The sequence below is a fragment of the Mesoplodon bidens genome (assembly GCF_964165515.1).
Source record: "Mesoplodon bidens genome assembly, chromosome: 10".
In the NCBI taxonomy this organism is placed as follows: Eukaryota; Metazoa; Chordata; class Mammalia; order Artiodactyla; family Ziphiidae; genus Mesoplodon; species Mesoplodon bidens.
This window is the reverse complement of record NC_138172.1, coordinates 7,913,676-7,940,091: the sequence shown is the minus strand read 5'-3', so window position 1 is coordinate 7,940,091 and position 26,416 is coordinate 7,913,676. Positions and strand designations below refer to the sequence as shown.

General features: G+C 38.6%; 1 protein-coding gene across 15 annotated transcripts in view; it reads left to right on the top strand.

The window, feature by feature from the left end:
* SETD5 (SET domain containing 5) overlaps positions 1-26,416 on the top strand; it is an 83,764-nt gene that overhangs the window by 9,854 nt on the left and 47,494 nt on the right. Inside the window, exon 2 of one of the 15 annotated variants that reach the window (XM_081245023.1) lies at positions 2,466-2,753. The exons of 13 other annotated variants lie outside the window; for them this stretch is intronic. The gene's annotated coding sequence lies outside the window, so the exon portion shown is untranslated. Of the gene's footprint in view, positions 1-2,465; positions 2,754-24,993; positions 25,407-26,416 lie in introns of those variants that run through there. One more of the 15 variants, XM_081245025.1, reaches the window with a different exon arrangement.

Below are 26,416 nucleotides of genomic sequence, written 5' to 3'. Positions count from 1 at the left end.
TTTCATATTTAGACTACTTTTATTGAAAAGGTTTACCCAGTATTTTAAAACATATGAAATGGCATAAAATATTCACAGTTTACCGGGTACTCATCTCTTGGTGACATGTATGTAAGCAATACTAAAACCAGATATTTGCTAAAAATTAAAAAATTTGAAAATTATATTAACATGTATGGAGCTCTGCAGTTACTGTAGCCATACCACTTTAGAACAAGTAGGTAATAATAATGCCAACCCCAAGGCCCTTTGGAGCTTGGGCTGGCTGACCTGATCAAAATGTTTTTGCTTACTCTTCCTTTACCCCTAGGCTGTTAAGATTTGAAGTATTGCTAGGAATAAGGTATCTGTTCATAAATTGAGTAGGAGTCTGACTAAGTCATGTGTGGAGGCCCATGGGAAGACGTGTATTTTTAGAAAAGCAAGGCTCTGGGTAAGTGTAACTTTCCTCTCATAGTTTATCATGCACAGTTGGTATGGAAAGGAATGGCTGGAGGTTTGCAGAATACACTGAGCAACAAGAAGAGAAGTAGGCATATCCACTTTATGATATAACTGTGCCAGGCAAGAAAGATGAAAAGTAATTTTTTTGTGTGTAGAATACCTTAGCTTTTCTGAACTCTATTATATTAGGAATATGTTTCTATGGAAAATGGTTACCCAAAGGATTGAGTTGAATATCCTCTGTGAAAATGATTTTTAAATTTAATCTTTTGTGGATAGAGTGACCATACATCTTGGTTTCCCTGGGAGAGTCCTGGTTTATGTCTACCAGGTAGTTAGTAATAGCACCCCTTTCACTCTCAAAAATGTCCCAATTTGGGCCATAAATTACATGCTCACCCTAATTATAGAGGGTCGTGGAACTTTTCATCACTCCATAGCAACACAGTTTTCTTTTATAGAGCTCTTCTGATTGTCCTCTCGGCTAGGATTTTTCTTTTGGCCTCTCTGAACCCCCATTTCCACGTGGACAGTTTAGAATGCCTTTTTCTTTTCCTTTTAGTTTGTGGTGAGGGAGGGGATAGATACAGATTTAATTTTTTATTATGAAAAATTCCAAATACAACAAAATAGAGGGAATGTAGAAAAATGGACTCCCTTTGGATTTTACTGAAACCATTCCATTTGGTCAAGATAAGGTTCATACGTTGTACTTAGTTGATTAGTTTGTGTCTTTCTAATTTATAGCTTCTCTCTTCTCTTTTTCTCATGTAATACACTGACTAATGAAATTTATCATTGTGTTGAGTTCTTACTCTTGGATTTTGGAAAGTGTGTCTCTATGGTGTCATTTAACATATTCTCCTATTAGATGACCCCCCATGTTTTATGTAAATTAGTGATTAGGTCCATTTCAAGTATACTTTATAAAAGTAGTGGATACTTCCCTTAAGACTTACATAATGTCTGCTTGTCTTTGTGATGTTAGGCAGCTGTTGAAGGCCCCAGAGGGTTTCTGTTTTTGTAGCTTCTATTGAGATTTACCATATTAGAAATTAAAACTGAGAATATTTTTTAAATATTTATTAACTAATTTTAGAATAGCAATAACAAATCCTGCTGACATAAGTTATGAAAAATAACTTTCCAGTTTTTTTAATGGCATTAACATTTTTGTAAGTCTCTTTAGTGATAAAAGGTAACTGCTTTCTCATAGTTACTTCTGCGTTTAATTTGTTGTGATAAGTTGTTTTGGTTAAAGACTGAAGAAAATCTGGCCTAACACAGATGTGTAGTTAAAAAGGGAAAGCCTTCACTTATTCCCCGAAAGAATCTCAAGACCTTCAGGAGTTCTCAGACCACACTTTGAGAAGAACAGGCTTAGATCCTTATTTCCTTCATGATTGTGGGATGGTGATATTCTATCACTACTTCATTTATTTTCTGTAATACTCCCCCTCATTAATTATATGGTACCCTAAGATACAGTTTGAATACAAAAAGCAATATCAGTACTTGTTTTTTTTTTTTTCCCCTCTTACTAATTTTCAAAATAATGGGTTGGTAACTTAGCAACGTCTAGAGGTGAGCAATAAAGTGTTATTATTATTGTATACTTAAGGTTTTAAACCTGTTTGATATGTTTCAGTCCCTTGGAGTTACTAGTTTTGACATTCAAATTGTCCCACATTTGGCTGTTGGCTTCTAAGTCCTTTTTATTTATTCTCAGTCGTTTCCTGGCTTGTTTTGATTGATTCCTTGCTTTCTAGTATGACAAGATGTTCTAGGATCATTTTGTATATTTCCCGCCCCAAACCTGGAATTACTCATTTCTGCAAAACTCTGATTTCTTTTAGTGGGAAATGATACTTAGAGACCATCGTCTGGGTGTTAGGAGTGTAGTGCTCTTGGGTTGGACCTTGTTTCTAGACCTTTTCAGTGAACAGAACTAAAAAATGGTTTCTCTCCTTTCCTCTTTTTCTCTTTCCTTTTTTTTTTTTTTTTTTTTTTTTAAATATCAGTTGTTGGGGGGCTTCCCTGATGGCACAGTGGTTGAGAATCTGCCTGCCAATGCAGGGGACACGGGTTTGAGCCCTGGTCTGGGAGGATCCCACATGCCGCGGAGCAACTAGGCCCGTGAGCCACAACTACTGAGCCTGCGCGTCCGGAGCCTGTGCTCCACAACAAGAGAGGCCGCGATAGTGAGAGGCCCACGCACCGCGATGAAGAGTGGCCCCCACTTGCCGCAACTACAGAAAGCCCTCGCACAGAAACGAAGACCCAACACAGCCAAAAAGATAAATAAATAAGTAAATAAATAAATTTTTTTTAAAAAGTTAAAAAAATATATGTTGTTGGTATTTGATAACTTCTATTTTGAATTTAGTGCTTCATGATATTTTCATAAGCCTAATCTTTTCCCCATGCCCCAAATCCCAGTTTCCACTAATAACCAATGTAATTACTTGGCTTCGTCCCACGATACCCACACAACAGTTTTAGAATGGCAGAACAGTATGATTACTGGAAAGTGAGTTTGTTTTGTTTGTTTGTCTTTGCCCTGAGCATATATCCATCCAAGGATATACAGTCAAATTACAGTGGTTTAAAATCACTTGGAATAGTTCTTCTTTATGTGGTTATGCCACCAACTTGATAGGCAGTGGGGTTAATTTGTTTTATTTCACTTTCAGACTTTTCAAGGATTACTTTTTTTATAATTATATAAAATATGGTTACTAAGTGAAATTTACAAATCTGAGTATAGTCAGAGGTCTAACTTCTAGGTTTATTCCATTCTGTTATCTTCCTGTCCTTATATGTAAGACTTACGAATACTGATTCATATGAATACTATTTCAAGTGATATTTTGTCGTGGTACTTCTGTTGTGACACAAAAACATATAAGTTAGTTTATTTACTAAACCTTATCTGCTTCTAGATTTTTCAGTAACTGATAACTTTTAGGCCATGGAAAAGGACGTAGACTTTTCTGTTCTTCTAGGGTCCAGAATTTCTTTAATTAATATAAACAGTTCAAGATAAGAACCTTCCTTTCTCTAGTAAAAATTCTCTCTCTTGAGTTGTTAGAGCATTTTCCATTTGTCCCTGATGATTTCAGATACTTGACCTTGACTACCACTTGGGACACTGGTAGTACTTGTCGTACAAAGGTCATCAATTAATGTTTTTTGAATGATTCACCCTTAGACCTGAGATTTAGATATTATCTTAGAAAGGGTGTCATCTAATTTTTAGCTTTGTCATTTAAAAGTCAAATTATTTGATTTTATACGTTTTAAATTAAAAATCAAATTGTTGAAAATCTTAAACCTGTTAAATATTAAATCTGTCTTATCCTTTCTAGTTATAATACCTAAAAAGAAAGAAGTTACAACATCATTTCAGCAATCTTATGTCACATTCTAATATATTTATTTTGTATGCTAAAAATTATTAAATCAAGATATGAAATGGTGAAGTGATAGTGGTTAAAGGTGTGAGGGTTCTGAAATTGGATATAGACCTTGGTTCAGGTTCTAGTTTGGGGGTTTCCTTGCTCTGGCCTTGGACAAGTTTCTCAGCTTGGTGAGTGTCTTTGGCTACATAGGGATAGTGCCTTTCTCATGAAGTTGTGGGCATTACATGAGCTGATGCATACAAAGTGATTGAGGACACAGTGGCTTTTAGAAAGAATGCATTCTCTAGATGTTAGCTTTTATTTTGGAAGTTGTTATTGTTATGAGTATTTGATCAATTCTCTAAACTCTGTCTGCATCTCAGGATAAGTAATGCTTACATGCTGTAAATATAGCATCTGGTTTTCACAACTTCACTTGGTTATATGAAAAGAACCAACTGTTAACAAAGTAATAATTGGTGTCTAGCTAAAATTTGAGGCTTCTGACTTTACAAATGTACCAGTGCTTGCTATATAAATATAATTACATTAAAAATCTTAATAGAGAAGGGAGTTTTTGGTGCGGTTTTTTTTTTTTTTTTTTTTGGTTTTGGCTACATTGGGTCTTCGTTGCTGTGCGCGGGCTTTCTCTGGTTGTGGTGAGCGAGGGCTACTCTTTGTTGCAGTGCCCGGCTTTTCGTTGTGGTGGCTTCTCTTGATGCGGAGCACGGGCTCTAGGCGCATGGGCTTCAGTAGTTGCAGCACACCAGCTCAGTAGTTGTGGCTCATGGGCTTAGTTGCTCCGCAGCATGAGGGATCTTCCCGGACCAGGGATCAAACCCTTGTCCCCTGCATTGGCAGGTGGATTCTCAACCACTGTGCCACCAGGGAAGTCCAGAGAAGGGAGCTTTAAGGAAACAAAACTTCTTTTCAGGATCCAAGGTCCTTTTCAGACATCATTAGAAGCGGCTCTTGGGCACCGTGTATATTGACCAGAGTGAAAGGAATTTTTTAACTCTGGAATTCTAAGATATATCAGCCTTATAAGTGCCTTCAGGTAAAGCTGTGTAAGTCCAGGTTGCTCATCAGGTCAGGTGTTTTTGTTTTTTGTTTTGTTTTTAAGCTTTATTGAGGTATAATTGACAAGCAAAATTGTGATATATTTATAGCATACAACATGATTGTTTGATATACACATATGTTGTGAAAGGGTTCCAGCAATTAAGTTAATTAACATTCATCCATCACATGTTCATCTTTTTTTGTGTGTGAGGGAACCTATAAATTCTAATCTCTCAGCACATTTCACTTTTCCAATATGTGTTATATATTAGATCCTCAGAACTTAGACACCCTTTTCACTGAAAGTTTATACCCTTTACTAACCTCTTCCCATTTCTCTTACACTCCAACTCCTGGCAACCACCATTCTACAGTCTGTTTCTATGAGTTTTTGCTTTGTTTGTTTGTTTGTCTTTTACCAATTCCTGTATAAGTGGTGATACCATGCAACATATGTCTTTCTCTGTCTGACTTCTCTTAGCATAACACCCCCCCAGGTTCATCCATATTGTCACAAATGGCAGGATTCCCTTCTTTTTTTTGAATAATGTTCTATTGTAGGTAGGTAAACAGCTAGATAGATAGGTAGATATCACATTTTCTTAATCCATTCATCCTTCAGCAGACACTTAGGTTGTTTACATAACTTAGCTATTGTAAATAATGCTGTAGTGAACATGGGAGTACAGATAGCTCTTCAAGATAGTGATTTTGTTTCCTTTGGATATATACCCAGAAGTGAGATTGCTAGATCAAATGGTAGTTTACTTTTAATTTCTTGAAGACCTCCAGACTGTTTCCCATAGTGGCTGCACCGATTTACATTCCCACCAACAGTGCACAAGGGTTCCCTTTCTTCCACATCTTCATCAGTATTTATCATCTCTTGTCTTTTTGGTAATAGTCATCCTAACAGGTGTGAGGTGATGTCTTATTGTGGTTTTGATTTGCATTTCCCTGATGATTGGTGGTGTTGACCTTTTCAAGGATCTGTTGGGCATTTTTATGTCTTCTTTGGGAAAATACCTATTCAGGTCCTTCGCCCATTTTTTTTTTTTTTTTTTTTTTTTTTTTGAGGTACGCGGGCCTCTCACCACTGTGGTGGCCTCTCCCGTTGCGGAGCACAGGCTCCGGATGCGCAGGCTCAGCGGCCATGGCTCACGGGTCCAGCCGCTCTGCGGCATGTGGGATCCTCCCGGACCGGGGCACGAACCCGTGTCCCCTGCATCGGCAGGCGGACTCTCAACCACTGCACCACCAGGGAAGCCCCGCCCATTTTTTAATTGGGTTTTCTTTGTTGTTCTTTTCCTCTTTTGGCTATTGAGTGGTATGTGTTCCTTAAATGTTTTTGACGTTAACCCTTTATCAGCTCTGTGGTTTGCAAATAGTTTCTCCCATTCCATATTATGTTTTCTTTTGGTTGATGGTTTCTTTTGCTCTGCAGAAACTTTTACTTTGTTGTAGTCTCACTTGTTTATTTTTGCTTTTGTTGTCCTGGCATTTGGTGTTAAATCAAAAAAAAAATCATTGGCAGTAAAGAAGATGTGATACATATATACAATGGAATGTTACTCAGCCATGAAAAGGAACAAAATACCATTTGCAGTGACGCGGATGGACCTAGAGATTGTCATACAGAGTGAAGCAAGTCAGAAAGAGAAAGACAAATATCATATAATATCGCTTATATGTGGAATCTAGAAAAATAATTCAGATGAACTTACTTGCAAAGCATTAGTAGAGTCACAAAAGTAGAAAACAAACTATGGTTACAAAGGGGGGAGGGGTGGTATGAATTGGGAGTTTGGGATTGACATATATACATTACTATATATAAAATAGATGACTAATGAGAATCTACTGTATAGCACAGGGAACTCTACTCAGTGCTCTCTGGTGACCTAAACGGGAAGGAAATCTAAAAAAAAGAGTGGTTATGTGTATATGTATAACTGATTCACTTTGTTGTACAACAGAAACCAACACAACATTGTACAGCAACTGTACTCTAATAAAAATTAATTTTTAAGAAAATAATTAGCAGGAGTTCCCTGGTAATGCAGTGGTTAAGAATCCGCCTGCCAGTGCAGGGGACACGGGTTTGAGCCCTGGTCCGGGAGGATGCCACATGCCACAGAGCAACTAAGCCCGTGCGCCACAACTACTGAGCCTGCACTCTTAGCCCGCGAACCACAACTACTGAGCCTGTGTGCCACAACTACTGAAGCCCGCACGCCTAGAGCCCTGCTCCACAGCAAGAGAAGCCACTGCAATAAGAAGCCCGTGCACCGCAATGAAGAGTAGCCTCTGCTTGCCACAACTAGGGAAAGCCTGCATGCAGCAACAAAGATCCAGTGTAGCCCTAAGTAAATAAATAAATTTATTAAAAAAAAAATAATTGGCAAGATCAATGTCAAGGACCTTATCCCCTATGTTTTCTTCTAGGAGTTACTTGGTTTCAGGTCTCACATTCATGTCTTTTTAATAGATTTCGAGTTGATTTTTCTGTGTGATATAAGATAGGCATCCAGTTGCATTCTTTTGCACGTGGATGTTCAGTTTTCCTGGCACCATTTATGGTAAAGAGAGATTATCCTTTCCCCACTGTGTATTATTTTTTTATATATATGAATGAAATTTTAATTATTTTAATTATACGCAAATAAAAAAGCCACTTTTAGTTTCTTGTACAACCTCCATAATTTACGGAAAATGTCAGAGGAAACACTAAAATGCCATTGTATAAATTTACATTTTAAAATTCAATTCAGATTTACAGCAAACTGATTTATATAGAGTTAAATTTTTTAAGAAAATTTACTCCATCAGAATTATCAGCTGTAGAAGTACTGTGATTTATATTTTGAAATAATTTATCAGAAATATATCCCACCCCATCCCTTTCCCCTTTGATAAGCATAAGTTTGTTTTCTATGTCTGTTTCTGTTTTGTAAATGAGTTCTTTTGTGTTATTTTTTAGATTCCACATATGAGTGATACCATACAATTTTGTCTTTGTGTGGCTTCACTTAGTATGATAATCTCTAGGTCCATCCTTTTTCTGCAAAGGGCAGTATTTCATTCTCTTTTTATGGCTGAGTAATACTTCATTGTGTGTATGTACCACATCTTCTTTATCCATTTTTCTGTTTATGGACACTTAGGTTGCTTACAGTGCTGTCACGGCCTGTAAAATACTCTTAACAGCTCTAGTAACAGAAAGATGCCTCTCAAAATTAAAGAATATCCAAAGAAGTCCTGATTCATAGCTTTTGCTGAATTTCTCCCCATTGTATATTCTTGACACCTTTGTTGAAAATTAGTTTACCATATATGCATGGGTTTTTTTCTGGGCTCTTCAGCCTGTTCCATTGATGTATGTGTCTGTTTTTATGACAAAACCATACTGAATTTTTGTAATATAGTTTGAAATCAGGAGATATGATGCTTCAGATTTGTTTTTCCTTCTCAAGATTGCTTTGGCTATTCATCGAAAAATGCCATTGGAATTTTGATAGGGATTGCACTGAATCTGTAGATCACTTCGGATAGTATGGACACTTTAGCACTATTCTTCCAGTTGATGAGCTCGAACTGTACATTCATTTGTGTCTTTGATTTGTTTCATCAGTGTTTTACAGTTTTCAGTGCACAGATCTTTCACTTGGTTGAATTTATTCCTAATTATTTTATTCTTTTTGATGTTGTTGTAAATAGGATTGTTTTCTTAATTTCTCATTCCTGTAGTTTGTTGTTAGTGATTTTTTTATATATTGGTTTTATATCCTGTCACTTTGCTGAATTTGTTTTTTGTTGTTGTTTTGGGGTTTTGTTGCTGTGTTGTGTCTTCATTGCTGCGCATGGGCTTTCTGTAGTTGTGGCGAGCAGGGGCTCCTCTTCATTGCTGCGCATGGGTTTCTAACTGCAGTGGCTTCTCTCATTGCAGAGTACAGGCTGTAGACTCATGGGCTTCAGTGGTTGCAGCGTGTGGGCTTCAATAGTTGTGGCACACGTGCTTAATTGCTCCACAGCATATGGGATCTTCCTGGACCAGGGATTGAACCCGTGTCCCCTGCAGTGGCAAGCGGATTCTTAAGCACTGCGCCACCAGGGAATTCCTTGAATTTGTTTATCCTAAACATTTTGGGGGGGAATATTTAGGGTTTGCTAGATATAATACCATGACATCTGCAAGCAGAGATGATTTTACTTCTGATTTGGATGCCTTTTCTTTTTTTTTCTTTTTTTCCTTTTTCTTGTCTAATTGCTCTGGTTAGTACTTCCACTACTGTTTTGAATAATAGTGGTAAGAGTGGAAATGTTTGTCTTGTTCCTGATCTTAAAAGCTTTCAACTTTTCACCTTTGAGTATGATGTTAGCTGTGGGATGTCAGCTGTGAGTTGTCATATATGGTCTTTATTACGTTGAGGTACACTCCATCTGTACCCAATTCATTGAGAGTTTTTATCATGAAAGGATGTTGGAATTTGTAAAATGCTTTTTCTGCATCTGTTGAGATGATCATATGGTTTTTACTGTGTATAACATTGATTAATTTGGGTAGTTGAACCATCGTTGCATCCCAGGAATAAAACCCATTTGATCATGGTATATGATCCTTTTAATGTACTGTTGAATTAAGTTTGCTAATATTTTGTTGAGGATTTTTCATGTATGTTCATCAGGGTTATTGACCTGTAGTTTTCTTTTCTTGTAGTATTAATACCTGGCTTTGATATCAGGGTAAAATGAGTTTTGAAGTGTTCCCTAATTTTTTTGGAAGATTTTTGTTTGTTTGTTTTAGTACTTTGGGCTTAGAGTGAGATTGAGGAGTGCTAAAGTGAATTCAGATTGGATAACAATACTTTAGATATAGGAATGGGAGTTCTAGGAAAGGACAAAATGGTGGTTTAAGTTATCTTCCCCCCCAAAAGGGGAGGGGGCATAAATTGGGAGATTGGGATTGACATACACACTCTACTACGTATAAAATAGATAATTAATAAGGACCTACTGTATGTAGCACAGGGAACTCTACTCAATACTCTGTAATAACCTATATGGGAAAAGAATCTAAAAAAGTGGATATATGTAAATATATGTATAACTGATTCACTTTGCTGTACAGCAGAGATTAATACAACATTGTAAATCAGCTATATTCCAATAAAAATTTTTAAAATAAAGTTCCCTCCAAAACAAAACAGGAACTAAAATGCACACTTTTTTTTTTTTAAAGAATCTCTTTTAGAGATACATGCTGAAATATTTATGGATGAAATGATATGTTCCTGGTGTTTGCCTTAGAATGGAGGAGAGGTAAAAGATGGAACAAGATTGACTGTGAGTTGGTAATTGTTGAAAGATGATACATAAATGGAGTTTCTTCTAAAAGTTTACTTTTATTACTTGCTTGAAATGTTTCACAATAAAAAATTTTAAAGGATAAAATAAAGGGATCTATCAAATTGGCTGTTGTGAGTCTTGTTAAAGCAGATAGTAACATACTCAGATGTTTGTCTTTCCCCATTTGTGCTACTTGCTTTCTGAGCCCAGTTCCTTTTGTGACTGTCACATGATACTTCCAATCAGTGGAAAAACAGAGTGGCTACGCAGATATGACTTTGTAATAAAAGGAAACTAATATTTTTTAGAAGTCTGTATAAAATTCTGGAGAGCCTTTCTGAGAGGAATTGGACAGGATTGAGGAAGCAAGTGGGTAAATTAACAGTATGTTCAGTATGTATTAGATTTCATTTTATGAGCTGGTTGAATTTCTGAAAAAGTATTTGACTAAGTGCAGATTATTCTGTGACTGTTAGCAAGTCTTAACGTTAGTAGACTTGGCAAGTTATTAACAAAACTCAAACTGTAGGTTCTTTTCTTCCACTAAATACTATTGCCTTGGAAGCAGGAAAGTGGTTCCTATTTGCCTTTTGACCTCTATTTACTTCTCTAATATTGTAACCCTGCATACCAAAAGTAGGTGCCTGCAGTGTGCTAAGTATCTTGCTAAGTTCTCTTAATGTTATGTTACTTAATTCTCAAAGTAGTGCTATAGGAGTGGCTTACAGATGAACAAACTGAATCAGAGTGATCGCACAACTAGTAATAAAGTGAGTCAACCCTGTATGATTCCAGGATCTTTTCATTATACTGTATTACTTAGGTTATTTAAAGAAGACTCCACCAACATAATCCGCACTTTCCTCTCCTCCTGACTTTGGGTGTTGCCATCCGTCTGTAGTTTTTCCCCTTTTTCCTCTAGGATTCTTTGCCTCGAATTGGATAGGGGTCCTGGATCTGGATAAAGAGAGGAAATTGATGAGGTTTTATTGGACTTTGTCCCCTACTAGACATATTGTAAATTCTGACTTCCAGGGTACTTACCATTCAGTCAGTTACCGGCTTCCATTATCCCAGACTGCCTGCATTTCAGGAATGGGTGTAGATCAGAGGCCTAGGAATCCCTAGAATTTTTCCCTGAGTTTTGCCTCTACATTTTTCTGAGGTAATGTTTCATAATCTTCTTAAGATTATCACAGAAATCTGTGTTTACTCTTCAAAAAGGTTAAGAACTATAGGCATCCTAGGATTTGATTCCTAAGAGAGGAGCTTGACTCAGTTGATTTCTTTTCCAGCCTGAAAAGGTGCCCCCCTTTGACCTATTGGGCCAAGCAGCAAACCACCACAGAGCCCACCCGTGAACGTACTTGTTTTCTTATAAAGAAATAATCTGTGAATTCTTGTATTTTTGAAAATTTAAATAATTTTGCTCCTAGAAATCAAAACCTACTTGTATCAAATTGGCATAGATGCACACTCAGTTGTGCTTGATAAATCAATTTTTTCCCAAAGAAAATACCTTTTAAAAAGGACCTAAAGGACTTCCCTGATGGCGCAGTGGTTAAGAATCTGCCTGCCAATGCAGGGGACACAGGTTCAGTCCCCGGTCCAGGAAGATCCCACATGCCAGGGAGCAGCTAAGCCCATGAGCCACAACTACTGAGCTTGCACACCTAGGGCTGGTGCTCCACAACTAGAGAAAGTCCGCACACAGCAACGAAGACCCAGCGCAGCCAAAAATTAAAAAGAAAAAAAAGGAAGTAAAAAAGGGAGGCATTAATAATAGGTCTAGAAATCTGGTAAGACTTCTAAAAGGAATTTGAATTTTTGTAGAATAAGGAATGGTGTCAAGCGGCTCCCAAACATTTATCTTTAAAACTGTTTTTGGCTTGTAAATTAGGATTTTGTTTGAACTGTAATAGACTGATAGCCAAATAAACATTCGTCGTAGTTCCCCCTCAAAGAAAATTTTAGGCCAATATTGTGTCCTTTGAACAGTTCACTAATGTAGAGTTGGTAGGAATTTAATGAGTATGTATGCTCAAATAATAGCTAAAAGGTGTTAAGTTCGAAATCTGCTAGAAAAACTGTAACAAGGCAGTTATACCCCAGATTTTTTTTTTTTTTTTTTTGCGGTACGCGGGCCTCTCACCGCCGCGGCCTCTCCCGCTGCGGAGCACAGGCTCCGGACGCGCAGGCTCAGCGGCCATGGTTCACGGGCCATGGCTCACGGGCCCACCGCTCCGTGGCATGCGGGATCCTCCCAGACCGGGGCACGAACCCGCGTCCCCGGCATCGGTAGGCGGACCCTCAACCACTGCGCCACCAGGGAAGCCCCCCCCAGATAAATTTTTGAATGCGTCCCCGGCATCGGTAGGCGGACCCTCAACCACTGCGCCACCAGGGAAGCCCCCCCCAGATAAATTTTTGAATATAAATACTAAGTCAAATGGAAAGCGTGCGTCGTGGGTTTCCTTCTTGCTTTCATGTACAGATGGGGGAAGAGTTGGAATTTAAAACATGAAACACAAACTTGAGTCTTAGTGGATTCTTAAGAAATCCTAAGTTCATTGAAGAGCTATGGGTCATGTAATTTTTTTCAGAATTCAGGGTTGAATGTAAAGACATCTTTGCTTTAACAGGGGGCTTTATGGTGGTTTGGCCTAAGAGGTCAAAGGAAGTCTCCTTCTTAGGGATTTTGTTTGTTTCCCTTTTTTTGGTCAGTTTTAGTAAGTATCATCTGATACATTTATCAGAGTATAAATTGTTTAGTCCCGTTGTGGCTAAATGTTAATAGATAATGGTCCTTAAGGACATAAATGAAAGGCTCTTGTGCAGAAATATTGTCAGTTCTCCATAATAATAATAATAATAATAATAATTATTATTATTATTATTATTATTTGCGGTACACGGGCCTCTCACTGTTGTGGCCTCTCCCGTTGCGGAGCACAGGCTCCAGACGCGCAGGCTCAGCGGCCATGGCTCACGGGCCTAGCTGCTCCACGGCATGTGGGATCTTCCCGGACCGGGGCATGAACCCATATCCCGAACCCATGTCCCCTGCATCAGCAGGTGGACTCTCAACCACTGCGCCACCAGGGAAGCCCATAATTATTATTCTTGGGCACTGGTGCTTCGTGGGCCAGGAGTCTCAATTGCAAAGGATCTAATGTGTTGACAAATTCATGGGGGTTTTTTTGTTGTGGGCTTTTTTTTTTTTTTTTTTTTACTGTATTTTCCTAGTCGGCAGATAAACTTTTTTGCACTTTTTTTGAGGCTAAAAGTCTGAGATCAAGGTGTCAGCAGGGGTGGTTTCTCCTGAGGCCTCTCGCCTTGGCTTGCAGATGGTCGGTCTCTTGCCTCTTCGTATGGTCCTTCCTCTGTGTTTGCATGTCCCTGGTGTGTTTTGTGTGTCCAGATTTTCTCTTATAAGGACACCGATTATATTGGATTAGGGCCCACCCTGATGGCCTTATTTTTTAATTTTTTTTTTGAGGTTTAATTGACATTAGTTTCAGGTGTACAACATAATCATTTCATAATGATTTGTATACGTTGTGAAATGATCACCATAATAAGTCTAGCTAACACCCCTCACCTTAGTCACAATTTTTTTTCTTGTGATGAGAACTTTTAAGATCTACTCTCTTAGCAACTTTCAAATGTGCGATACAGTATTAACTAGTCACCATGCTACAGATTATACCCCCATGACTTATTTATTTTACAACCGGAAGTTTCTACCTTTGACCCCCTATAGCCGTTTCTTCCACCCCAAAAAATTTTTGCAGTTTTAAAAACCATCCTTATACCCAAAAAGATTGGGAACCACTGCTCTAAAGTTATTAGTGGTGGTCTACAAGAGATTTGTCAAAATCTAGGGCATAGGCTTTTTTTTTTTTTTTTTACGTCTTAGTTTTTATATATTGGTTACCAGGCACTGGAAAAGGAAATACCATATTCAAAAACAGTAATGTTGAGCATTTAGAAATATTTTACTTAGGAAAAAATAAGTTTGTAAATAGAAAATGTTTTAACAAAAAAAGAAAAATAGAAGCTAAATCCTAAGATGCTTTATGTTTTACTCCACTTTGTTCAGTGCTAGAATTCTGGGCTTTGCTTAGGGTCAAACTCTGACAGGACAGGAAAAGTAACAGAGGTGATTGAAAGAGATAATAAAATAACTGGGATTTTTTTTTTTTTTTTTTTTTTTTTTTTTTTTGCTGTACGCGGGCCTCTCACTGTTGTGGCCTCTCCCGTTGCGGAGCACAGGCTCCGGGCGTTCAGGCCCAGCAGCCATGGTTCACGGGCCCAGCCGCTCTGCGGCATGTGGGATCCTCCCGGACCGGGGCGGGAACCCATGTCCCCTGCATCGGCAGGCGGACTGTCAACCACTGCGCCACCGGGGAGCCCTAACTGGGAAATTTTAACGTAGTATACAGTTGTGATTATATTTTGTATGAGAATTCGGAGCAACTTTACTGTACCAGTTGTATTCATTAAAAAGTACTGTTTTGTCCATGTCCTGGGGCTAGTTTATTGTTAAGTATTAATTAATGAATGAGAATTTTGGCCCAAATACAGCTGAAGGGTTTACTGAAACTGGATTATCAGGGTTTTTATTTTTATTGGCCACACCACGCAACTTGTGGGATCTAAGTTCCCCAACCAGGGATTGAACCCAAGCCCTAGGCAGTGAAAACGCAGAGCCCTAACCACTGAACCGCCAGGGAATTCTCTGTATCAAGGTTTTTAAATTATTCTCATATTAAGATCTCCAGAGAATAATTTTACAATCCATAAGTTAAATATATTTGATGTTTTTCATGATGAGAACTCTTACAACTTTCTGCGTCTCATAACAAATTACTAGCTAGTTGGTCCAGAGATGTTCATCCTCTTGGACTCCTAGGGAAATGATGTACTTACCATTTCAAAGATTTCATTTTACCCAGTAAGCTACTATATGAGTAAATGTAGGCTAGTTTTTGGCTTAGGCAAAACAATGTACATCAGTGTTTCTTTGAGTTGATCGTTGTCTTACATCACTGTTACTTTTTAAATTACAAATTATCCTGAGTTTAATTTGATTGTTATCAGTATAGCTTATGGAGGGTAGTTTGGTAATAGAATGTGTTGGTATATATTTGCATTGGCATTGATTTGGGCCTATTTTCCACTAACTGGATGTTAAGATATCTCTGCTTTGTAGTTTATATAGGTATCAGCTATATATATTCCCAAATGTTTCTGTTCTGCGACACTCACCATTATTAGTGAGTTATTTTTTGACTGGAAAGTATGCTTCCATTGAGTATGTGAGCTTTTTTAACGCTAAGTTAGTCATCAGTCTAAGGTTCTAGTACTATTAAGAAACTGCTCATTAAAAAGAACAGCTGGCTGGCACCTCAGATATGATCCATTGCTAGTGTGATGTTACAGTCCTTCTCTTTTTTTTTTTTGACTCAAAACCAATTTTTTTTCTTTTCTAACATCTTTATTGGAGTATAATTGCTTTACAATGGTGTGTTAGTTTCTGCTTTATAACAAAGTGAATCAGCTGTACATATACATATATCCCCATATCTCTTCCCTCTTGCATCTCCCTCCCTCCTACCCTCCCTATCCCACCCTCGCTATCCCACCCCTCTAGGTGGTCACAAACAGTCCTTCTCTTTAATGCATTGGTTTATCACACTTAACTGCTTCCAGGTGTTTCTTCTGTGTTTTATCTATTTTTACTTATTGACACATAGCATATACAAATAAGAATGCTATGTCAGAGATGTGGGTCGTGTGTATGCTTGTACTTAACTCTGCTATAAGGAAAAATTTGCATTCCCAAGAACACAAGAAATTTTGTTATCAACAAACTCAGATCAAAAAATAATTGCTTACTGGGACTTCCCTGGCAGTCCAGTGGTTAAGACTGCCTTCCAATGCAGGGGGTGCGGGTTTGACCCCTGGTGGGGGAGCTAAGATCTGACATGCTTCAGGGCCAGAAAACCAAAACAAGCATTATTGTAACAAACTCACTAAAGACTTTTAAAATGGTCCATATCAGGGCTTCCCTGGGGGCTCAGTGGTTAAGGATCCGCCTGCCAATGCAGGGGACATGGGTTTGAGCCCTGGTCTGGAAAGATCTCACATGCCGCGGAGCAACTAGGGCCCATGCGCCATAACTACTGAGCCTGCATGTCTGGAGCTTGTGCTCCGCAACAAGAGAGGCCGTGGCAGTGAGAGGCCCGCGCACCGCGATGAAGAGTGGCCCCTGCTTGCCGCAACGCACAGAAACGAAGACCCAACAGAGACAAAAATAAATAAGTAAATAAAATTTAAAACTAATAATAATAATTGCTTACTGGGACTTCCCTGGCACTCCAATGGTTAAGACTTTGCCTTCCAATGCAGGAGGTGCGGGTTTGATCCTGGTGGGGGTGCTAAGATCCCACATGCCTCAGGGCCAGAAAACCAAAACAGAAGCAGTATTGTAACAAACTCAATAAAGACTTTAAAAATGGTCCGTATCAGTGCTTCCCTGGGGGCTCAGTGGTTAAGAATCCGCCTGCCAATGCAGGGGACATGGGTTCAATCCATGGTCCAGGAAGATCCCACATGCCGCGGAGCAACTAAGCCTGTGCGCCACAACTACTGAGCCTGCGCTCTAGAGCCCACGAGCCACAACTACTGAAGCCCGCGCGCCTAGAGCCTGTGCTCCGCAACAAGACAAGAGAAGCCACCGCAATGAGAAGCCCGCCCACCACAACGAAGAGTAGCCCCTGCTCGCCACTAGAGAAAGCCCGCACACAGCCATACATACATACATACATACATACATACATACATACATACACATAAATAAATCTATTAAAAATGGTCCATATCAAATTTAAAAATCCAAAAAAAATGGCTTACAGTATTTGTTTTTTGTTTTGGGGGGGGTTGCTACACGGCTTGCGGGATCCTAGTTCCCCAACCAGGGATCAAATCTGTGTCTCCTGCAGTGGAAGAGCGGAGTCCTAACCACTGGACCACGAGGGAATTCCCAGTAATTTTTTTTTTCTTAAAAAAAAATGATTGACATTTTTAATAGTTATGTGTGTATAATTGTAAAGCCTAAACATTACTCAGCAAATCAATTGATGAATTACATTATGTTTTTATCCATTTTCACTTTTGCCTTGGAATGATGGTCTTTCTTTCCCTATCACTGCCACCTGTCATTATAAGCCACCTGTCATTATAAGCCAGCCACTCTCACCATATTTATAATAAACAAGGGATAACTTTATTCAGCAAATGTAATATGTACAACTGATAATTCTGGGATTTGCTTTAAAATAATCATTTAGAAGAGGAAAGATTATAGATAAAATAAGATTGGCTATGAGTTGGTTGTTGATTAAAACTCGGTAGTCTGTGAGTTCATTACAGGGTTTTCTCCGGTTTTGTATTTGTATGAAATTTTTATAATAATAAAGTTTTTTTAAGATGTAGAAAAATAGCATATCAGACAAGATAAGTAGTGTGAACAAAATTTTGAAGGAAAAGAAACAGATGAATAGCTAATTAACAAAGGTGGTCTTCCATTCAGGCAAAGGGAGTTTGAACTAACCCAGTAGGTATTAGGTAGCCATTGTCTGTTTCTAATAGTAGAATGATAATGATCATAGTTATTTAGCGTCATGGGAGAATGAAGAGTAGATTGAAGGGTTGAGAACTCAGTGAGAGCAGTTCACTGCAACCTTGAAATCATAAGGAGGTGAGTAGTGTTGGTGAATGGATGGATAAAAGACAATCTGTGAAATAATTCAGAGGAGAAAGAATAGCTCTGCATCTAGGCTGTCAGTCAGGTGCTAGTGCCAGCACAGTGGAAAAGTGAGTTTTTTTGCCTCATTGGCCCAGGACTTAGATTTGAACCATGTCCGGTGTCATAGTGGAGTATATACCAAATGATTTGTAGCTACGTTACAAATTTAGTCAATATTTTCGCACTCTGTCTTCTAGTAAGTCAATATTGACAAGCTTCTTGTAGTTTCAAACTTTTTTCTCTTTCTGAGGGTAATTAAAAATGGAAGGTATCATATATACTACTGAGGCAGAACTGTTAGAACAGAGTTTTGATAGCTTATTTGAAACTGAAGAGCTCAAATCAACAGATGCCAGCTAGATGGCTAGCATTTGTTTTTTCATTACTGGGAAAAGAAATTTAGAGCTTGGCACTGCCTTCTATTAAATGAATTTAAAGTTGTCATGGGACAACCATAAGAAAATACTTCCGTTGTGTAATGGTGCCTTATCTAGGTTTTACTTTGAAGATCCCATCCCAAGTTTAGTGAAAAAGCAACTGAGATCTCCTACTTAGTATCAAAGAATTTTAGAGGACATCCAGTCAGTAGTCTTAAAAGTGTATCACAGAATTGTTGAGAATTTGCAATTAACTTTTTTTTAAAATTTATTTTATTTTTGGCTGCGTTTGGTCTTTGTTGCTGTGTGTAAGCTCTCCCCAGTCACAGCAAGTGGTGGCCACTCTTCGCTGCGGTGCGCAGGCTTTTCACTGTCGTGGCCTCTCCCGTTGTGGAGCATGGGCTCCAGGCACACAGGCCTCAGCAGTTGGGGCACATGGGCTCAGCAGTTGTGGCTTGCGGGCTCCAGAGTTCGGGCTCAGTAGTTGTGGCACACCGGCTCAGTTGCTCCGCAGCATGTGGGATCCTCTCGGGCCAGGGCTCGAGCCCGCGTCCCCCGCATTAGCAGGCAGACCCTCAACCACTGCGCCACCAGGGAAGCCCCTGCAATTAACTTTTATTTTAGGGTTTCCTTGTTGGCTGTAGAGAGTCTTCTAAGGAAGAAACTCTATGAGGAATGTTAGAATTGAAATTATTTTGAACCTTACGGGAAAATGTAGCCTTCCCACTATGTTTGTAGGAGTGTAAAATGGCCTTAACTTTCTGGAGGGTGGTTCGGCATCACTAATAAATGTGCTCATGCCCTTCTAGAAGTTCCACTTCTAAGAATGTGTCCTAAGGAATTGTTTATACAAATGTATAAAGAAAGGCATATGTACATGCCCATTCAGTGCAGCATTGTGTATATTATGGAAAATTAGCAACAATCTAAACATTCTCCTGCAGAAAATTGATTTAAATTATAGTAGATCCATAGGATAGAATACAGTGCTGTCTTTTTTTTGTTTGGCTGCATTGGGTCGTCGTTGCGGTGCATGGGCTTCTCATTGCGGTGGCTTGTTTTGCGGAGCACGGGCTCTAGGCGCATGGGCTTCAGTAGTTGTGGTGTGTGGGCTCAGTAGTTGTGGCTCACGGGCTCTAGAGCGCAGGCTCAGTAGTTGTGGCACACGGGCTTAGTTGCTCCGTGGCAGGTGGGATCTTCCCAGATCAGGGCTTGAACCCCTGTCCCCTGCACTGGCAGGTGGATTCTTAACCACTACATCACCAGGGAAGCCCCCGTGCTGTCGTTTAAGAGGAAGAAATAAATTTTGTACATGTGCATATAGAAAGATGTCCAAAACTTACTACTAAATGAGCAGAGCTGATTAAAGAAAAGTAGGGTTTTCACTTTCATCTTTGGGGAACTTTGGGAAGTGGAATTATGTGAGAATTTCACTTCTACTTTTTATGCATTTGTAATGTTTGTATATTTTTATAAGCATTTATTATTTCTCAATAAGTAATAAAGATACAGCTATTGGTTAGAAGAGGATCCCCGTTGTGCATATCAGAATTATTAAGTTTTAAATTCCTTTACTGCTAGGTACTTAGACACCTGGTCTGTCAAATAATCACAGAACACGTATAGTCAGGTTCTGTTTGTCTGTGTTTTGAAGGTTCTTGCTGCCCATTGTTCTTTATTCTTCTTCATTCTTAATAGAATTTTTCATGAGACCAATCAGTGAAAAGTTTTGTCTAAACAGTTTAAGAGATTTATAAAAGAATCTGTTTCTATACCCCTCTGTGTCACTGCTAAAAGATGGAGTGGTTTGGGGTTTTCTTTCTTTCGGGGTAGTGTGTTATTTTCACTTCAGGATGACTCATTAGTTGTAGAGACACACTTGAGGATTTTCTTTTCCCTTCATGGTTGTGAAGATGCAATACTTTGGCACACAGGCAAACCGAAAGAGTTTTTGCAAAGTGCCTACCCTCTTCTACTTGGATAAGAGAAACTTTATTATTTGGGGGGGGGCGGGGGCTGCATGCGGGCTTTCTCTAGTTGCAGCGAGCGGGGACTACTCTTCATTGTGGTGCGTGGGCTTCTCATGTGGCTTCTCTTGTTGCAGAGCAAGGGCTCTAGGTGAGTGGGCTTCAGTAGTTGTGGCTCGCAGCCTCAGTAGTTGTGGCTCGCAGGCTCTAGAGCACAGGCTCAGTAGTTGTGGTGCACGGGCTTAGTTGCTCTGCAGCATGTGGGATCTTCCCAGTGGAGGGATCGAACCTGTGTTCCCTGCGTTAGCAGGCGGATTCTTAACCACTGTGCCACCAGGGAAGTCCCAAGAGAAACATTTTAAAATAAAACTTAACATCGTTTTTATACGTAGTAGAGTTACATAAGTAGTTACTCACTTCATGACTGTTGAATGAACGAATGAAGAAAACCCTGACAAATCTAGGTAATATAAATCCCAAGAGAGCCAGGAATGTTAATCTGGACTTGTTTGTCTAACGTAGTACCAACAATAATTGGTGCTTAATTTTTAAAAAATTCCTTTTAAGGGGCTTCCCTGGTGGTGCAGTGGTTGAGAGTCTGCCTGGCGATGCAGGGGACACGGATTCGTGCCCCGGTCCGGGAAGATCCCACATGCCGCAGAGCGGCTAGGCCCGTGAGCCATGGCCGCTGAGCCTGCACGTCCGGACCCTGTGCTCTGCAACGGGAGAGGCCACAGCAGTGAGAGGCCCGCGTACCGCAAAAAAAAAAAAAAAAAATCTTTTAGGGAATTCCCTGGTGGACTGTTGGTTAGGACTCTGCGCTCTCACTGTGGAGGGCCCAGGTTCAATCCCTGGTTGGGGAACTAAGATCCCACAAGCTGCTCAGCAGCCAAAAATATATATATTTTTTCTTTTAATTCAAATGTTGCTATCTAAAGTTAGTAGTAATTACTTTAATAAATAGAACCTATACGTTAAAATCCTAATTTTCTTCTTAGCTACACTACTGTGTGTGTGACTTCTTATAAGTTAATACTTTTATAGCTCTGTTTCTTCATCTATAGAATAATGAATTAGACTCTGAACTTAAAACTCTAAATTTTTTATCAACTGGAGAAATTTTGCCTATACTACTGAAAATATAAAGATATCAATTCCTTATAAATATGTATATCTGACTTTGTCTGGAGTAAGTAAACATGGTTACCATTCAGGGTTTGAAAATGAAAAGAGTATGGATTTCGAGGAGGCAGACACAGAGGTAGGAGAGGTTCTTTTCCGATCTAGTATGGAACATGGCTCTAAAGCATGATCAGAGGCTTCAAACACAGTAGGACAAAACCTTTAGAAAGTCTTTAGAATATAGCTCTTTAAAGAGGTAAATCGAAGTTCATTGAGGGTATCATCTTTATTTGACACTTAGAAACCTAAAATTTTCCTAATTGATTATTGTTAAGGGCAGAAAGTCTGTGCATCCTTGGTTAGTTTAGCAGTAAATATCTGTTTATCACTGTTAAATGAGTTGTAAATAAAATATTTCTTTTTCTTCAGTGTCATCTTAAAATAATTTAAGATTGTAGTATTTAGTTTCGTTATTTACAGAGCGTACTCTTATCCTGTTACTCACCCCCCTGCCTTCCAAGCACAATGAAGTATGTCTTCGCCTCTATAATACTGCCATTATTGAAGTTTTTCATGGGGAAAGAAGTTCTTACTATGGACTGAAATAGGATTTTTTTTTAATTGGGTTTTAATTACCTCCTACTCTAGTAAGTTTAGAGCTTTTGTAGACATCAGTTTATTGTGCCAAGCCCAGTAGCCCCTAGAGGGAGTATAAATTTAGGCAAAGGAGCCAATGGATAAACAGGTGTTGAAGGAGAAGAGGTGGGAGAAAAGGATAACTTTATCTTGACTCTAAATTACTAAATAATGATGTTTCTTTAGTCTCTCTTAATTGTTTATCCCAACACATTTGTCTTTTCTTCTCTTCAGCCCTGAATTTCTAGATCCTTTGCCTGTATTAACTTGCTTCAGATCGTAAGCCTAACTTATAACGTACACTACCCCAAGTACATGAACTTCTCCCCAGATCTCTGAGCTCTTTCTCTTTTCTTAGAGTACATCTCTTATTTTCCAATAATTTTTACTTATTTCTTCTAATGCTTATCACTTCTCTCTCCTAGACTTTTTTTTGCATGTTTCCTACATATCCTTTTCTCAACAATTTACTTTAGCAAAATTGAAATATATACTGTTAGAGATGAGTGAAAATAATTTTTAGTCACATTCAGATTATTAGTAGCACCTCCTCTTTGTTTACATATATTTTAAAGTTCCAGAGAGCCACTTAAATTATTATTTGCTACAAACACTAGTCTGTGTGCACCTATGTCAGCAGTACAGGTATTTTTCTTTCTACTGTACACTGAGAAAATTGAGACTTTTGAGACATTGCATGAATTGCCCGAGTCAGTGTCACGATTCACAGAAATTTAGAGCAGGAGGAAACCCAGTGAAGATTTTACTTTGAGGAACTTAAGTCTCATTTATAAAAAGTGTTTTCAGAGATCACCAGACTAATTAAGTTGTAGGCTAGAACTCAAATTTCCTAACGCCTAATACAGTACTTTTTCCTAACATACTTTTTCTCCTCCCAAGATAAAAAGCTTTATGTTAACAGTACAACCACAGTGTTTTTCCTCAATATCTCAGTTTGGGTTGGAAATGGAAGATAAGCATATAATGTAGCTGCCACATTAGTTCACAAACAAGTTGGTTGTGTAGCTAAATGTACATATATATTTACTGCTTTCTTAAGTGTTATGTGATTTAAAAATTGAGGGCGGGCCTCCCTGGTGGCGCAGTGGTTGAGAGTCCGCCTGCCGATGCAGGGGATACGGGTTCGTGCCCCGGTCTGGGAGGATCCCATATGCCGCGGAGCGGCTGGGCCCGTGAGCCATGGCCGCTGAGCCTGCGCATCCGGAGCCTGTGCCCCGCAACGGGAGAGGCCACAACAGTGAGAGGCCCGCGTACCGCAAAAAAAAAAAAAAAAATTGAGGGCATAAACATACAAAAAAGTCTTCTAATATTCTCTGTCTTCCCTTTTTACCGTTTAGTCATTCAAAAGTAGGAAATTTAAGTATAGAAGTATTTAAGAATAATCTCAATTTATATGTATAACAAAATTTTGAATAATCAGTAGATTCAGAAGTTGAATCTTAAAATTAGTGGTTATTTTCTTTTAACCCTTATTGAAAATTTTTCTGACTTTTTTTTCTTCTTGACTGTGTTGAATTTATTCATTTATTGGCCTATTAAAAATTTTTACTGCTTCAGAGTTATTCTGTGTATCTGTTGATTTTTATTATTTTAATAGTTTAAATATCGGGATAGTAGATTGAGCTGAACACATTGATTTCAGAATACATTTTAGAAGCTTGTGTTTTTAGTGAATCCCAGTTTAAGGGTTATTGCTTTCAAAAAGAAGAAATTTGGTTAATTGTCGCATCTGGCTAGTTGGAGTTAGAGAAATGAGGTTTCTTGTATATACAGAGTCTTTTATTTAGTATGCAAGGTGGGGAAAAATCCTAATTATTTCATAACAATACTGTGTGAACAACCTGATACCAAAGCTCTGAAAAAGAAACCAGGCCTAGGAGATGAGGAATCTAGGGAGGATTTTTTCTTTTTTTTTTTTTAATATTTATTTATTTATTTGGTTGCGCCAGATCTTAGTTGCAGCATGTGGGGTCCTTAGTTGCCTCATGCGTGTGGTTTCTAGTTCCCTGACCAGGGATCAAACCCGGGCTCCCTGCATTGGGAGCGCAGAGTCTTAACCACTGCGCCACCAGGGAAGTCCCCTTGGGAGGATTTTTAAGTTGAGGATGTTTTAGATTCTAAAGTAGTAAGTTGTGGCTAATAGGATGAAAGTAATCATTAACCCTCTTAAAAGATCTGAAGTAATATTACTGCCCTTGAGAAAAGTGAGCATTGCAAACTGATATTACTCAGCCTACCTTTTGTGTCAGCCTAAGCAAGAAGAGATTTTTCTCTTTTTCTGTAGTACCTGCCTATTTTTAACATATTGAGTTTCACATAATTTCAAAAATGTCTATAAAATATACCTTTCTGGCCGTGAATTAGTGAGTGTGCATATTTGTCTTTACTTTGAAATCTCATAATTGGGCCCTAGGTTGCAGAGTGATTTTAAAACTTAGGGAAGCCACTACATCCCCAAACATTTTTTTTTATAAGAATGGGAGAAAAGTGTAAAATTTCAATGTAAATTACCTTGCTGTTAGCATGAGAATTCATAAAAATAAAAATAATCTCAGTGTTTTCTTTCAAATGTAATGATAGAGGATAGATATTATAAAGCCAAAGGAACTAAAAAGGGACATTTTGAGAAAATGGCGTGTTTGTATATATCTAAATATATATTCACTAACATGTTTTGTCAGAGATCAAAACTGAGGAAGAAATTTGACTTTCTGGTGGTTTGTGGAGAGCGTTGATCAGAGATTGCTTCTTGGCTAAGTTGCTGTCTGCATAGGCTGTTAACAGTTGTTTCTCTGGCAGCAGATCTTGTTCATCAGGATTGCATCATTTCTGGGAGAATGGCCAAGGTCCACAGCCACAGTACAAAGACTGTCTGAAGCATATGAGGCCTGTTCTTTTTCTGAAGCGGCACTCCTCTTCCTGCCAGTCCTCTTCACAGGATTACTGAAGCAGACTTGTTCTGAATTTCTTTCATCGGATTGGCTGTTTATTGGACTCTTGTCTCCCAGCTGCTTCCGGCTCACCTGGCTGATGCAATTTCTTTTTCTGAAATCTCTGTTGGAGTTGTTCTTAAAACACTTTTTGTCTGTTTTCTCTGAGAGTGACCTGACAGATCACATGGGTCTTGTGCTTTCAGCAAGTCATATAGAGAAGAGACTGTCAGAATGGCAGATACAGAGACTATTGACCATTTCTGAATTCAATTAAAAAGACTGGGGTAATTATGAACTATTTCTGGCACGTTCTTAAAAGCCTTTTCCTTAGAAACTATATGTAAATGGTGACTTCTCAAAAGAGTACTCAGTACTGGGAGTCAAGCTGGTTCTGCTTCTGAGTCCAAGAACTTAACTACAGTTCCTGGGGGGTCTGATGGATTGTAGTTAAACTGAAATGAAATTGAAATTCCGATGCATTCATTTTCCCCCTACTGTATACTCATGTACTTATTTCTCTTTCTACTCCTGTCCTTTTTTCTTTCTTATTTGTTGTTGCTAAAGGAGTCTGTATCTTCCTTGGTGTAATTTTTTTCTTCCTTCCAATTACTGTTACCTTCATACCTTTTATTTTTACAGTTCTGAGTATGCTCTTTTAAAATTGTTTCTAAAGAATAGTTTATTTTCCAATTTTTAATAAAAAGTTAGAAATCCATAAGATATCAACATAAAGAACATTTACTCTCTACTGCTTGGTAACTGGAATCTCACACACAGCTCTTTTCACATATATGATATCACATTTCAGATGTTGAAACTCCTTTCTGGCTAATGTTAAATTTGACTTTCCCCCCACCCAAGTCCTATGTCATCACCTATTTTCCTTTTCTTTTTGGAGTGTAAGAAAGCTAATTAAACCTCTTGTTTTCTACATGCTTTCCATTGTGTAGTTGACCACAAATGGATTCCCTCTTGTCACTCTTTCTATAGTAGGACAAGAGGGTAGGGGGAAGAAAGGACTAATATGAACTCTAATAGATCATGGTAGGTTCCTGTCTGACTGGAGAATAAATTTGACATTTGATTAAAGAAAAGCCTCTGAATTTAAGAATGGGTCAGAGGAAGAGAAAAGCACCTCCTAGGAGAGATAAAAAGAAGGAATCCTTTGGGAAATGGGAGAGAATTCTGATTTGAAGGAAAGAAAAGGATTACCCAGAGACAATATATATCACTTCTTAACTCAAATAGACAATTGCCTTTTCTACCCTTTATTTAGGTTCTGGCTTTACAGGAA